This window comes from Zootoca vivipara, chromosome 4, assembly GCF_965207765.1.
Source record: "Zootoca vivipara chromosome 4, rZooViv2.hap1.1, whole genome shotgun sequence".
Taxonomy (NCBI): domain Eukaryota; kingdom Metazoa; phylum Chordata; class Lepidosauria; order Squamata; family Lacertidae; genus Zootoca; species Zootoca vivipara.
This window is the reverse complement of record NC_142587.1, coordinates 44891777-44908058: the sequence shown is the minus strand read 5'-3', so window position 1 is coordinate 44908058 and position 16282 is coordinate 44891777. Positions and strand designations below refer to the sequence as shown.

The 16282-nt window shown below is 41.7% G+C and overlaps 1 long non-coding RNA gene across 7 annotated transcripts in view; it reads right to left on the bottom strand.

Moving 5' to 3' along the window:
- LOC148685924 (uncharacterized) overlaps positions 1–14823 on the bottom strand; it is a 44025-nt gene extending 29202 nt beyond the window's left edge. For 6 of the 7 annotated variants that reach the window (XR_015949535.1, XR_015949539.1, XR_015949537.1 and 3 more), the window contains exon 1: positions 12038–14823. This is a non-coding gene — a long non-coding RNA (uncharacterized LOC148685924). Of the gene's footprint in view, positions 1–1188; positions 9131–12037 lie in introns of those variants that run through there. The other variant, XR_015949540.1, reaches the window with a different exon arrangement.
- Positions 14824–16282: the final 1459 nt, after the last annotated feature.

Below are 16282 nucleotides of genomic sequence, written 5' to 3'. Positions count from 1 at the left end.
AGAGCAGTGCACGGAAACGCCATTTACCTTCCCACCAGAGCGGTCCCTATTTATCTACTTGCACTTTGATGTGCTTTCGAACTGCTAGGTGGGCAGGAGCTGGGACCGAGCAACAGGAGCTCACCCCATTGCAGGGATTTGAACCGCCGACCTTCTGATCAGCAAGCCCTAGACTCTGTGGTTTAACCCACAGCGCCACCTGGGTCCATGGGCATTACAAACAGTAATAAGCAATAGAGCTAAATATTCCCTACAGTGAAAAAAAGTCTAGTAAGGTAATATAGTTATATAAATAGTCAGATTTTTATCAAATAATTGATCACACTAAGCATGTTGATATAAGACAAATCCACTTAATACATACACAATAATATTTATTTTAATGATCTATGAGATCAGACTTTCTAGGTCTTGGTTGCTTATTTGCTTCCTTTGCTTTTAACCTTCAAAAATATTAACCAAATGAAAGAGGGAGCAAAGGATGCAAAACATATTAGCTGGATGCAAATTGGAAAGTAGGTCAGGAAGTACAGCCTCAACTTATGACACAAAGCAACAGAAGCCAATGGGGAATTATAAAACGGACTTAATGTGTAAGAGGCAATGAGGATGATGATAGTAATAAGAGAACTAAAAAAGCAATTGAAATTTGATGAACCTGAGATAGCTCTGGACTTTTTTTGTTTTAAAAAATGAAACACTTCCTTATTTCTTTATTTATATGTTAATATTCAAAATTATTTGCTCCTGGAGGGATGGGATGTTTTAGTATACCCTATGCTAAAGTGAGCCAGTGAATGCCAAATAGTATCGTGGACATCCCAATAGTTTAGAGAAGTGCATGTTCAGCACAGTTTCCAAAGCACTAAAAAAGTGGAAAACAAAGTTTTAGAAAATATTTTGATAAATAAAGTAGCAGTGAGAGAGGTGAATCCTGAATAAATACCTGTAGTTTATGCTTTAAATGTGCACTGTATGTGCTCTAAATGTGTGGTGTGGATATCTCCCCTGTTTTCACTATTTCCTGGAAGGAAATTTATGTGTTTAAATAAATGTTATTATAAACTGTTACTAAATTAGATGTTATTGAACAATATGTTAAATTTAGCTGACTCATTTTGCAACTGATGCCCAAAGCATTATGGCTTGCCAACTTCACACACCAGTTTCTAAAACAGCCAGAAGTACCTCTCCTTGTGTTCTCAGTTCCATGGATCTGTCCCATATTTGCTGGTGAGAAGGGTCAAAGTTCAGTGGTAAAGCACCTGCTTTGTACGCAGAAGGTCCCAGCTTCAATCACCACCATCTCCAGGGAGAACTGGGAGAAGCACAGTTTTAAAAGAGCTTAGCACATTTTTGCCTATGGATCAGATTATTTAGTACTAGTATCATGAAGCCCGTTAAATTAACGGGTGCTAGAATTAATTAGCGGGGTTTCCCCCCTGCCTGGTGACTTTAATCTCCAGACAAAATTCCTACCAATGGTCCTTTCATGTGGCAGCTGGATTAGTTGACAAAAGATGTGTTTGCACATGAATAATTGGACACGAGCTGATCAGGAACATGTGAACTATGGTTCAGAGTGTTGTTATGAAGTAGGTTTGTAAACAATGGTTTGGAGGTAAGCGCTAAGTACTAAACCCAGTTGTTCAATTCAGATGGCATGGCAAACTTTGGTCACAAGTAATTTAGTTATGAAGAAGGGAACTGATAAGAGGAGATGAGAGAGACAAGAGCTCATGGCACATTTCCAGTAATATTCATACCATGTTCCTCTGAACTGAGCAAATGTCTTATAAATTAAACAGTTTAGTAGTCTGCTGTATCTGCTAGTTTATATTGATTGCTAAATCTTTCTTCCTCTATCTTATGGAATTTTACCACTGTGAGCATCAAACAAGTCAAATAAAAAGAATATAAAAGATGTTAAATCTGTCTCTTTTAATATTAAGAGAATCAGCTATACAAAGATGGAGTGGCAGTATTCTTTAAATTTGAAGATCACAGCAGGTTTTCTCACAAAGAAAGGACTTTATCTTTTCTTAAGACAGAAAAGAAAGAAGTGTGCATGTGTGTTCATGTAATGTATCCCTCTTAAAATTTTGCAATGGACTTCAAGGAAAAGCACATTAGATCTAAAATCTAAATGAAAAATACTAACACAACAGTTAATATAACAACCAAACCTAGTAAATATAAGCATCATGTTTTAGTAAATAAAGTAAGATCACTATTCCAAATTTGGTATAATTTTTTTTTAAAAAAAATGGTAAAACTATCCTCAAACCTTTACACTTCACATTGGAGATGTGGCTGGAAAAAAACCATGAGTTGGTGCAAAGAAAGATTATGGAAGGTTCTGAATTCCATAGAATTCATCATCACTGAGAACATGAAGGAGCTCTTAAAAGCAAATAAGGAACTAAGAAGTGAGTACAAGGCAATCAAATGTCAACATCTTACTAGCAATTAAAACTTTTAATCATAGCTAGGGATTGACAAATCCGTTAATTTCAGTTTTTTCACAGTTTCTCCTTTTCCCAATATTTGTCACAGTTTTGCATCAGTTTGCAAATTATTATTTTTAAGTCCTAATGAAAATTCACCAGCACATTTCTTTCAATATACACATTTTTGCATGCAATTTTGTCTAATTTTTACAAGCCATCTTCTCCAATGCATTGCATTTCGGTATGTTGCTTTCACTGTTATATGCAGGTTTTATGCATACTTTCCTCTAATATATGCATGTTTGGGTGGATAAGTGGGTTGCAAAATTCTGAGAGATGTGAATTTTGAAGGGTAGAAGCATTTTGTTTTGGGAGAGGTAAATTACATAGGTTTGCATTAAAATGTGAACTGAATTGAACACACACTCCATCCCTAATCACACCTCAAAAGGTTGATTTTCCTGAAGATTTCCTTTGTATTTCTAGAGTATGATACAAAGAAATGACCATTGCACTAGCTCTTATTCTGTACTGGATCAATTAGCATATATTATTTAGGGCACAAAATATGAGGTGGCTGTTGGCATCCAGAGGGTCGAAAGGCCAGATGGGTAGCCCCCAGCTGGATCGTGTCTTTCCTGCTATCCCACTGCAAAGACCCATCTGCCTCTGCTCCAACGTAAATCAGTGACCCAGGCCTCCCAGACACTGGGCACGCTTTATCAGCAGAGCAAACTGCGCAAACAGAATAGGCGCCAGGCTTATGGAAGCATACTACCGTACTACTACTACAGATTTATTAATCATAAATCAGAACAAAGAAACATGTCGCCTCTCTTTTTGTCTTCTTGGCGAGAGAGTCTCAAAGCAAAAGCACTAACAACACAACGGAAGTTCCGCTTGTTCCAGCAAACAGTCCTGGAATGTAAGCAGACATGTGACACACAGGAATCCCATGTCTGCAACTAAAGGTGGAATGGAATTTTCCGACAGTGGCCCATAACTAGAAAAACCTGAGTTTGTGACATGCTGTAAACTTAAGACATTTGTACCCTGGTTGTCTCTAGTGCATTCCCATGAGCAATGGCCAAAGGAGCCCTGAGTGTGTTGTGACCTAAGATTTCTTTTTATCAAGTACTATTATTTTGGCCACTAAAAATGACAGGAATGAGATTGGTCTGAACCATAGATAGCTACCATTACAATTACTTATGTGTTTTCAGTCTGGTTTTAGTGAGCAATTCTGCAGCTGAAGGGTGCACTCCTTTCAAAGGAATAAGATGCCTCTGTCACTGAATCATTTTTGTCTATTTCTGGAAGAAAAGATTAGGGAGCTATTTTTCCATTCCTAGTCAAAGAAAATCTATTTTTTTTTCACTCAACGAAAAATCTGTCTTCGAGAACAATGTAATATGAACGTTGGCATTTCATTCTGTCTCCTCAAATGTCCTCTTTTTCTTTGTAAGAGGCTCATGCATGCCAAAATTAGCTTGTGAAGTTGATCTGATAAGAATATGCAGCATGTGTGTGTGTGTGTTCATGATATGCAAGAATTATCAGTAGCTATTGACACAACTTCCTCTGGAAATTTAAACATCCACACCATGCATTTAAAGTTCATGGCTTCCCTCAAAGGATCCTGGGAGATGTCATGGGTTAAGGTTGTTGGGGATTGTAGCTCCGTGAGGGGCAAACTACCATTCTCTGGATTCTTTGGGAAATCCCCAAGACAATGGGATGAATTCAACATAGCGCTAAGCTGATCATTCTGGCAGCGTAAGTTTTTCAGCTTGCCAGATGGAACTCTCCCCCTGCTGTTCTGTGGGTTCTCCGGTCTCCCCTGAGCCAATATCTAGGGTCATGGAGGCCACATAAGGGAGGAGAGAATGAAAGCCCTGTTGTGCAAATGGAAGACCTGGTGCAGGGCTTGTTAGATTTAAACCTCACCTTTCAAACTTAGCCCTATTGCTCCACAGGAATTATGACAAAAAGCATTCCAGTGCAGGAAAAACTTACAGAAGAAAAGGCCCTCCATTAACAAAATAAAATCTTACACATTATAAATCTATTCACAATTCCACCATCTGTTTTTGTCCTTCTGTCACAACGTGCTTGCCCTTTCCTTTTTCTTTTAGTAGACGTCTACAATTAGAGTAAATTGGTTGGACAAATGTTGAACAGATCTTCACTAGTTATAAAAAAAACATTCATTTCTGTTATTCTGTGTAACCGTCCATATTAGTTTGAATGGGCTGGGATTTTATTCACATTTTGAATCAGGACAGCGTTTTCTATTGCCCTGTAGTAAAACTCTGTATTAAAATCAGATAAATGACAAAAGAAATCACAACATAGTTTAAGAAATCCACATATTCATTTATATAGCCTTATCTAAGAAGGAATTAATCCTTTTTTTTCTATGGAGCTGCTATCCCATGGGCTTTGGACATAATAGTAAAGCTGTTCTTCGTTAAACTGCTTTCTTTCTCCAGCAACTTATGCATTCAGCATTGCATAACGTGAACGCCAAAGAGTTGAACAGGTGGGATCTTTTGCCGGTGGGCATTGAGTCACAATGCTACCAGCAGATTGTGACACCTGCAAGCAGTTAACCTGTTCACTGTGCATCTCTTGGCTGAAATGAGTTGTCTTGTCTTGTCCTTGCCCTTCCAGGGATAGTCTTGATTCTGGTGCTGCATTAACAGGCATTAGCAAATTTGTGTTCTTTTACTGGACCTGGGATTTGTCCCATTGTTGGAAAAGCAGCAACCATCAATCAAATAGCCTCAATACTCCAAAGTCATCACACTGAATAGTCTGTCATGCAAGCTCCATTGTGCAGCCCTGGGGAAATGGGCTCAGAAACGGTCCCTAGTGCAGCTTCCTAAGTGCTAATTGAGACAGCCTAATAGCCAAATCACTACAGCAACTGTGAATTGTTCTAAAACTAAGGAGTTTGATATAACAAATGGGACAGTGTGTTGTACTCCTGCTGAGATTTGGATGTTCTGTACCCTATGGGAGATAAGTAGTGTTATTTGGCCATCTTGGTGAGAGAATATTGTAAACAAAAGTTGATCCTACCAAGCACTGAACACACAGACGGCGTGTTGTCTTCATACTTGGGACATAACATCAGAATAACAACACAAGTGCAGCATGTCTCACTCCAGATGAGCCCTCTATATGAGGCAACTTTGTCTGGTGCCACAGGAGCTAGTCAGACAGAATCCTGACAAGACAGAAGTACTGTTTTGGGGGGGACAGGAGGCAAGCAGGTGTGGAGGACTCCCTGGTCCTGAATGGGGTAACTGTGCCCCTGAAGGACCAGGTACACAGCCTGAGAGTCATTTTGGACTCACAGCTGTCCATGGAGGCGCAGGTCAATTCTGTGTCCAGGGCGGCTGTCTACCAGCTCCATCTGGTATGCAGGCTGAGACCCTACCTGCCCGCAGACTGTCTTGCCAGAGTGGTGGCATGCTCTAGTTATCCCTCGCTTGGACTACCCCAATGATGTGCTCTTTGAACCAGGAAAGTACAACTAATCCAGAATGCGGCAGCTAGACTGGTGACTGGGAGCGGCTGCTGAGACCACATAACACCAGTCTTGAAAGATCTACATTGGCTCCCAATACATTTCTGAGCACAATTCAAAGTGTTGGTGCTGACCTTTAAAGCCCTAAACAGCCTCGGTCCAGTATATCTGAAGGAGTGTCTCCACCCCCAACATTCTGCCTGGACACTGAGGTCCAGAGCCGAGTGCCTTCTGGCACTTCCCTCGCTGTGAGAAGCCAAGTTACAGAGAACCAGGCAGAGGGCCTTCTCAGTAGTGGCACCCGCCCTGTGGAACACCCTCCCACCAGATGTTAAAGAGAAAAACAACTACCACACTTTTAGAAGACATCTGAAGGCAGTCCTGTTTAGGGAAGCTTTTAATGTTTAACAGACTATTGTATTTTAATATTTTGTTGGAAGCCACCCAGAGTGGCTGGGGAAACCCAGCCAGATGGGTGGGGTATAAATATATTATTATTATTATTATTATTATTATTATTATTATTATTATTATTAACAACAACATCTCACGGGGTGACAATTGTCCCACAATATTCCATGAGCAGGAGAAGAGGCCAAGGTCTTAAAAGGTCTTGCTCACAAGTGGTTGGAGCCATCTTGCCCCACAAGTTTTCTCCCTTCCACACACCTTGGTCTTAGATGCCTCCCCCCCCCCTTGAGGTACTTGGGCCACTGGTTGACAGGTCCAAACAGGGATTGTTTCCTCCCAACCTCATACGTACCTTGATTAGGGTTTTTTCCTGCCTTTCCCTCAGTGAAATGCTTCATTATGTTAGGTGATTGCAAGAACTTTGTTACTACATTGAAGAAGGAGCAAGTTTGTTTTCTCCTGCTCTGGAAGCTGGGACCAATGGATTCAAGATATAAGGAAGGGGATTCTAACTAAACATCAGGAAGAACTTTCTGACAGTAAGAGCTGTTGGACAGTGGAACGGACTCCTACAAGAGATGGTGGAGTCTCCTTCTTTGGATGTTTTTAAGCAAATGCTGGATGACCATCTGTCATGTACAGTCTAGTTAAGATTCCTGCATTGCAACTTACAACTCTACAATTCCATGGTTCCATGATAAAATAGAATTAGTCAGGATGGCATAATAAAGCAGGGCATAGGGGGCCTGGGCAGAGAATTGGCTCAAGGCATGTCCTAAACCCTGGCAGGTGCTCTGCCTGGCTAGTATCTCTCCCCTGGTTGCCCTGAACACTTGGTTTCCACCACACCAGGGTTCAATGCTGGTCAACTACCATGCTGTCAGGTTGAGTTCTTACCTATTCTGAGTGCAATGCCATTCCATGGGCAAGGGATGACTGGGAAGAGGAATTAACCCTTGCCCCTCTGCCATGTCAAGCCCAGTACCAGTTGTTTCATCAATAAAGTTGTGCCCCAATTTCATCCAACACTGGTGTTATTCCCACTGCACTCACAAGCCACAAATATGTGACTGTCTGGGCAATGCATTTTATTGCTAGCCACCATGTCATGATCCAGTCTGAAAAACATGACATCGCTGGCTATAAAATGTTTTGCAAATCTAAAGGCAGCTCAAAGGAATACAGACCAAATATCATTGGTCTGCCTTCACTTTCTTACAGACTACATAGAATGAACAGGCAACTTAGTTTGCCTGGGGTGTTTCCACAATCGTAAAAAAATATGTTACATTTTAGTTTTCTTCCAATCTTATGTGCAAGTAGCCTTCTGATCAACACAGTGCTCAGGTCACCTTTTGGCATCATGCCCGCACTTGTCAGCAGTATATTCTTTTCTGCATCACTTTGGTAAAATTGGGGCAGTCTCTTCCTTCTTTCACCAGGGATTAAGGGTCACACAGCAATGTGGATAGTGTCCTGGTTTGACATGAAGAATGTCTTTGGAACATCAGATTTCCTCTATATTTTCAAGGAGGAAGATTATATTGGTATCTCCTAACTTTCAGTTGCATTTATACTTTGGAATATTACAGAGAAAGATCTTTCCAGCATGTCTCCAATGAACCATTGCTACAGTTGACAGTGGAGTAAGGTGAGAAAATGATGGACACCAGTATTTGGAATTAGACAGGTCACACAACTACACTGAGTGAGCATGGCATAGCTCCACCCATGTGGAGAGGATGGCTCTAATAATCCCGTCCAAAGAGTGGTCCAGCAAGACTGGCATAGATAGATAGCAGGTCACAGTATCTCTCTGTTACCACTAAGCTCAAGCCTGAGCTGACCAATGCCTGATGGGTGATAACGCACCCTCCCACTTGAGCTATTCCAGTCTCGTGAGAGCCAGTGTGGTGTAGTGGTTAAGAGCAGTGGGCTCGTAATCTGGTGAACAGGGTTCACGTCTCTGCTCCTCCACATGCAAATGCTGGGTGACCTTGGGCTAGTCACACTTCTCTGAAGTCTCTCAGCCCCGCTCACCTCACAGAGTGTTTGTCGTGGGGGGAGGGAAAGGATAATGTTATCCGCTTTGAGACTCCTTCGGGTAGTGATAAAGCGGGATATCAAATCCAAACTACTCCTCTTCCTCCTCCTCCTCCTTCCTACTATCTTCCATTTCATCTGAATCTGCTGGGGACCTTGCTCCCCTCAGCACGTTAGCAGCATTGTCCACATCCAGAGTTATGGTCCTTCTGCTAAAGTTGTGATGAACAAGAAAGAGAGATTCCAGCCAAAGCCAAACTGAACCAGGTAAACCAAAACCCAGGGCCAAACTAGACATTTGCTACCAGATACATGACATGTACTTACATGTCTAGTTCTTCCTCACAGACATAGGTGAGCGAGCCTTATCAAAAAAGGCAGCACACAGTGGGTGGGGGATAAGAAGCTTATCTCTTCTCTCCTCAACACAGTCAGAATGAAAAGCAACTGGTGAAAAAAAGTTCTATGAGGGTTAAAAGTGTTCCACCTGTATTATTCTTACAAAAACTCTGTATCATTATCCTTCCATTGTTTTGCTCCTAAATTATTATCCCCCGTGTGTGTGTGTGTGTGTGTGTGTGTGTGTGTGTGTGTGTGTGTGTATTTTAAGGCTGAAAAATAATAGCTTGCCTAAGGCCAGTTAGGGAGTTCATGGTAATAGAAAATATTCAAACTTGGGTCTTCCTGATTAATAGCAAGCTCAAAACCATGGAGGGACCTGGTTTGAACAGAGATATCGGGTTCTTATCTCATTATACATGATAAGCGATCTTCAGCCATCTCAACCCTTGCTTTTTCATGCAAAACCATTTGCAGTCGTTTGCGGTCATCAACAGCTATCAGTCAGTCAATCACCCATTTCCACCACCCTTCTGAGTGATCCCCCCTCCCCATCCCCACCCCTCCCCACCCCTTCTCTACATAAGTGCCTGGAAACTTCCATTTCACTGTATCTGAAGAAGTGTGCATGCACACGAAAGCTCATACCAAAATAAAAACTTAGTTGGTCTTTAAGGTGCTACTGAAGGAATTTTTTTGATTAATAGCACATACTCTTCACCACTATACTGTTCTATAGCAGCTTGCTTTTGTTTTTGTTTCTGCAGCTGCTGCCAATAGCCTTTTGGGTTGATAAGGAGCAACTGCTACAATTCAAACTAGCCACATTTTATAGCAGGGCTGCTGATATGTTTACTTCATTTTTAAGCAATTGACTCAATCATTCTGACTTTATTTTCCTGGGATTTTTTTTATATATAAAAAACAAATGTGTCTTATTTTATAGCCTCCTATCTGGCCTCTAACTGAGATTTTAATCATGTTCTAGCCATGTTTTATGGTCCATCTGTGACATTTATGCGGTTGGCATACTATGGCCTAGATTATCATGTGTCATAAACCCCAAGCTACTTACCTGTAAAATGCTGGCATCTATCCATCGCATGCAACATTAATTGTATCACATTTCTAAAGCAAGGCAAAAAGCAGAAATGGTATTAATCTGTGCTTTATTCTGCATGTGGTAGTTCAAGCCTCCAAATCTACTTATATAGTTTTCTGTGTGGGTGTCAAATTGCAATTGTTGCCACTTTCATTTGGCAAAAGGGTTCTAAGGTTTCCGGGGGAGGCTCAAGTCTCATCCAGGAAAAGCTCAAGTGAGTCAAGGAAGAGAGAGAGGAATCATGTATCTTTTATCCTAGCATAGTCACTTTTTAGTGAAGGATCAAGAAATGCAGGGCAGACTGCTGAGTAGTGAATATTGAGTAGCTAATTTTTCCTGTGGTGTCTTAAGTGGAAGCAATTCGGGTACACAAAATGAAGCTTAGCAGGCTACATCTGCCTATGTGGTTCCTTTTTCTCTTCTCATCACTTCATTTTAAAAGAAAGCTTTCCCTTGACGTTTGCTTTAAATACATCTCCCAATACCACCATGACCGCTGCTACTGCTAACATTTGCATAGCGCCAGAGGTGCCGAAGATTGAGGGGGTCGGGTAGCACGTGTGATGTCATGCGCACGGTGGCTGATGTTGCGTGCCGTTTCAGGAAGAGCAGGGGCCGGCAGCTCCTCTTCAACTTGGCAGCCTTTCATGGCAGGAGGAGGTGGAGCCGACCACTGAAGCTGTGCTTGGCTCCGTGCTTGGCCTCCTCTGCCCCCTGATGGCAGGGAACATTGAGGGGCCAAAGACGCTTGGCCCCCTAGAGTTGGTGCCCCTGCACAGCACTTTCACATGCTTAGAGTACTTTGCAACAGTGGTAACTTGGTATTATTTTCCTCATCTCACACATGGCACTACTGAGGCTGAGAAAGTATATAGGACCACCCTATTGTATATATTGCATGAGAGAAGGAAAACGTTATTACCTATCCTTTGGAACTTGTACACATTGAATTCTCATTATTCAACTACTCCCTTTCAACAGTAATCTGGACATGTTACCACTAATGTTTCATGGAAATCATTTCCCTTGCTTTGAGAACGATTTTCTGGCACATATTTTTCAATCTCCTTGTTTTGTGCGCTAAAACATCTGAAGGCATGTTGTTGTTTCTTTTTTCTGTAGAAGGATAATCTTGGCAAGACACATTCCGCTGCTTGCTAAGCCCAGTCTAATGCACTAGGATCAGGGCTTAAATGGGGAAATATCTTGCAAGGAAAATCAATCTGCTAACTGAAGCCATTTATCTCTGTCATCGGGCAGGTTACCATTTCTTGTGAGGTAGAAGACTCTGAGCACTGGCAAAAGGCTAAGTGCACCAAAGTCAGCAGCAAATTTTCCTTTGGCCTCCTGGGAGTCTTAGTGTGCCTCCATGACTAGTTTAAAGAAGAGGTACAACTTGAATATAAAAGTTAACTTCTCTTGCTACTATAAAACACATAATGTATATGAAACCTTATGGCAGCTAGAATGGAGCTGGAGGACAAATCATCATCATCGGGGAAAACTGGAATGGTCATCTAAAGAACAGGACATTATATATTTGAACAGATTGACAAAATGGCCATATACAGGGAACTGACTCATAAGCTTTTTGCCTTGTTGGGATTCAGATTATTGGTCCACATCTAGCCCACCACTAAGTCTAGGCACTGATCTCAGCCTTGCACACTTGCACCTGACACAGATGTAACAGTGTTGGGCATTGTCAGCATGATTATGGCATCATGTTTCAGATTTCCTTATGATCACACCCAGCAGCTTCACGTAGATGTTAAATGGCACTAATGATAAGATGGCACACCATAGCATAATTGTCAAGAGACTGACTATACACACCCAATGCCACGCTCTGAGATTGTCAGTCATTGTCAGTGTTTGGTGGCTGTTTCTGAAATGCAGGGTTTGGTGTTTGACATTTACCTTTATATGGTACCTATGCTTTTATGAGAAGGAATAGGACTACAAACAGTTTATCTAATGAGCCATTTTATTGTTTCTTTTTTATGAAAACAGCAGGCTAGCTAACGAAATTGGAAGGAATTCTCTTTACTGGAGATTTCTCCTAGTGCATCAACATGCACTATTATTTCCTAATCTTATACCCCATAAAGACATAAGTTCTGTCCACAGATAGATGTTGTGAGAATATATACTTACCCATCCCATCAGATGGGGTTACCCTAGGACCATATTGTGAGCTGTCAGGAACTCATCATATGCATATGACTCCACCATTTCTTCAGCCACATTGCTGATCGTCAGCTGCAGGCATGAAAGACTAGGGGTTGTATCCAATGAAGTTATTCCATTCATGCAAGGATTTTTGCCTATGTAAGTTTGATCCTTATTCCTGTAACACACATGTTTTCTCACTATACCGCATGCCTAACTTCCTCTGAAATTTCGCATTAAAACTATTTAAATTGTGTTTGGCATTAAGAAACACTCATTAGAACAATTTCATACAAGATTGTGTGTGTGCGGGGTTTTTTTAATCTCATAAAATCCATACAAAAGAAATATCATGTTTTAATATCTGCCTGAGGTCATTTTTTTCACCATATGTCCCTTGGCTGCCATCCAAACCTGCCTCATTAAATCACATAACCCACTGAGTAGAATTTCTATTGATAGTTACCCTGTCATTATAATAAGCTTGACACTAATTGTACACTGAATGACATATCAAATATTATCTTCAAATGAATCACTAAGGTTGTCTGTTGCCTGGCTGCTATTTATTTGAGGAAGGATTGCATATTCTTTACAATTTTTTAAAAAACCCAGAATTTGTTTGCTCCCTGTATTCCTGCATATAAGCATTCAATGATATACTTATTTTGGAGGACAATTTTGCCATGCAAACTTATATTGGCTCATAACAGTTTAACTTCTCATGAACCTTTGGAATTGAAGTTTGCTCAGGGGACAAAGCATTCTCTGCTAGAGGTCCCTTCCTAACTGCTCCCTTCCACAGGGAAAGAGAATGAATATGATGCCAGTTTATGGCTGTGCACACATTCCTGGCTTAAAACTAGGACATACTTCTCAATTCAGATTGAAGCATGTTTGGGAGAGAACATCATTTCCTAAGGAACTACAGGATATATATACATGTTGTATACACCACTTCCCAAACCAGCAGTCAAGCACACTGGATGAAAAGTACCATAGGTAGGAGCTATAGATATCTATCAAACTGAAAGCATCAGCAATACTACCTCCTTCTTCAAAAGTGCTCCACCGTACAGTCATACCTCGGGTTGAGTACGCTGCGGGTTGCGTACTTTCAGGTTTACTTCTGGGTTCTGCTGTTCGCGCATGCGCAGAAGCGTTCTGCGTGCTTTGCGCATGCGCAGAAGTGCTCTATCGACGCTTCGCGCATGTGCTAAAGTGCCGCTCGGGTTAAGTACTTTTGGGGGTGCATACAGCACCCCGGAACGGATTGGGTACTTAACCTGAGGTACCACTGTATTGTGAATTTTCTGCATGTGGGTTTGGTGTTGTACTCATGGAGGAGACAGGGATATTTTGAAAATATACTTGAAGCTGTGCAGCTCCCCACTCACGCTCATGCATCTAGATCTAAAAATGTGGAGGGGGGAGGGGGAGAGAACAGCAAGGCTATTCTCACCCTTTCCATGAATCTATCTTGTACAGATGGGATATTGTGCTATTGTCATCAAAAAGTCAAAAATGCACTTGAGTGATGTTTTGGCTGATTGTGTGGGAAACCTTCATTAATCTCAAAGGATTTAAAGCTTTCATCACTTTTATTTGGTTTTAGTCAGCACTATCCTAGGTCAGAATGCTACATGAAGAATTACTCAAAAGGTCATTTATTTTAATCGGAAGACACCCCTACCAGCTGCAATACAAAGCAAACTCTGCCTCCGAGAATCTTGCTTTGTAAATACTAGCAGCTCCACCACAATTAATGCAATAACAACATACTGCATTACCCATAATTACATCCATATTAGGAAAATAAACAGCTAAAGTAGTCAGTTACTTGCCCAAACTGTTTCCCGAGGGATATTTATTTTGACAAATATTCAAGTAAAAATAAAAACCAATCTGGCTTGCTATAAAGCTTTTGATTTTTTTCTTTTCTTTTAGGAAACGTGCTTCAAAAAATGAAAATAACAAAGCAGAATCTTAAAGCTACTGCAAGACATGTGTGTGTGTGTGCATGCGCGCACACACGCGCACTCATGCAACACACACATGCATGCACAGGCACACTCTTACATGCTAAAGCAGGGGTCACCAATGCAGCACCTGTGTGCCCCACTGTGCCCTCCAGTACCTCTCATGGTGCCCGCAGAAGGTCTCAGTAAACAACCCCTCAAAAATTCACACTGCCTGAGAGGCTGTTTGCTCTTCCTGCTCCTTTCCTGTCTGCACTGGCTCAGCCTCCCCTACATTAAACACACTCCCGTAAACATGCTCACATTTCATTGGATGCCAGAACTGGACACCAAGCCTCCTATCCATTCTGAACAGAGGAGAGGTATAAAGCAGAGTGAGTTGCCCCTATGGAGCAGTTGCAGAGACTGGAGGTCCTTGCCTTCCCACAGCTGCCTCAGTCCAGGACAGTCACAAAGTCTGCCGTGAGCATGCAAATCATGGACAGGCCCAGGTGGAAGTACGACTTCTCAGAAATGGGGTGGCTGCATTAATCCTGCTTGGAATCCAGGCAACGTTGCCTTATAAATCACAAGACTATTCCATTTCTCTCTCTCTCAATCTCTCTCTCTCACACACACACACATACACACAGTCCACTGAAAATTAGCCTGAGCTCACCATGTTCCCAATATGTTTGGCTGAAGTGGTTCTTCGCAGCTCTCTGTGACTGCCTCAGGGTGAATGAAATGGAAAAGACAGTGTGGCATATGAGTCAGAGTTCTGGAACACGGTTCAGCCTGGGCACTTTCATGTCCTTGTTCATCCAGCACTGCAAAGCTGTCTCTTTTTATGAAATGCTGGTTAATGTACAACAGCAAATGACTCTAGCTGCCAAGGAAGCAAACATGACTAGACAGAGGCATATGTCTGCTAACAAACTGCGTTGGCTGATGGCGTCCTGGAATTGCCGCTGTCTCCCTTTTCGGAGCTTTTTGCCATGAAATTTTAAAAATGTTGGAGCGCGCAGCCTGCATTGATTTATGGGAGAAATGTTGTGAGGCTCAAAAGCTTGGAAGATTTACTGCTCAAGTAACTTCCACCCTTACTATTTAAATTTTATTTAGTGCCCATGGTGTGCTAGGCAGGGTGATAACAGAACATAAATGACATGCTCTCTTGCTCAGAAAGGTTACGATGGGCATTAGATGCTTGGAAAATGGGAATGGAAGCGAGGCATGAGTGCGAGATAAGGGGCTGAGAAATGAGTGATGGAAAGGTGCATGCCAAAAGTGTTGAGTTTTTATAATGGTTTATTAGCTGTAGCTATTGCTCTTAGTTGTTTTTGTTTTTATTTTTGGCTATGTTTTCCTCCTGTGTTGGAGGCAGCATGCCTCTGAATTTGCTTGGAGTCACACGTGGGGAAAGTGCTTTTGCACCCAGGTCCTGCATGGGGATTCCCATAGCTAGACACCTGGTTGGCCACTGTGAGAAGAGAACATTAGATGTGATGGGCCCCTGACCTGACCCAGCAGGGCCCTTCTTACGTTCTTAAATTGTGCCATATTAGCAAACTTGTTTATGGTTCACACTTCTTGTGAGGACTCTATCATGAAATGTGACCTAAATACATCATGGGTAACTAAATAGGTAAGTTAATGGCATTCACATTCCACTGGAGACGTATGTCCAGAAGATTTGTCCTTTCCGCCGCAATCTGTCCTTTATCACAGTCAATGCCATTTTTGTCACTTGTGAAATTATTACTTGGAAATATAGGCATATGCATGACTACACAACCCTGAACTGACTGGTGGGCAGCTTCTAAGTGTCAATGCTTTGAAGAGCTCAAAGGATTTAGGAGTACAGCTTGGACAAAAAGCAAGGGAAGAGGCATCAAAATTTAGGCGAGAGGTTTGCATAGAAAGTAGCACATTGACATCTCAATTCAGCTGGGAAGCAGGTGTTTGAATGCCCACACTCGGATGACTTATTTTCTATTTCTGATAACGAAGTCCACCCTCACTAAAACATGTCTCATTATATCTATCAGTTCCTAAATCTAAATGCAGCCATGTCGTCCTTCTCACTTTCTGTGTCACATTCCTCCCCCTCTGGCAAGCAATCTGAGCACCTCTTCGCTGGGATGGCATACAGGAGGGGAAAGAGAGGTTAGAGAATCTGCTTCACAAACATTTTATAGTTTTCATCTAAATCAGCCTCTTTCCACTCACCACCTCCCATCCCTTTCTGCAGAACTTAATGGGTGAACCG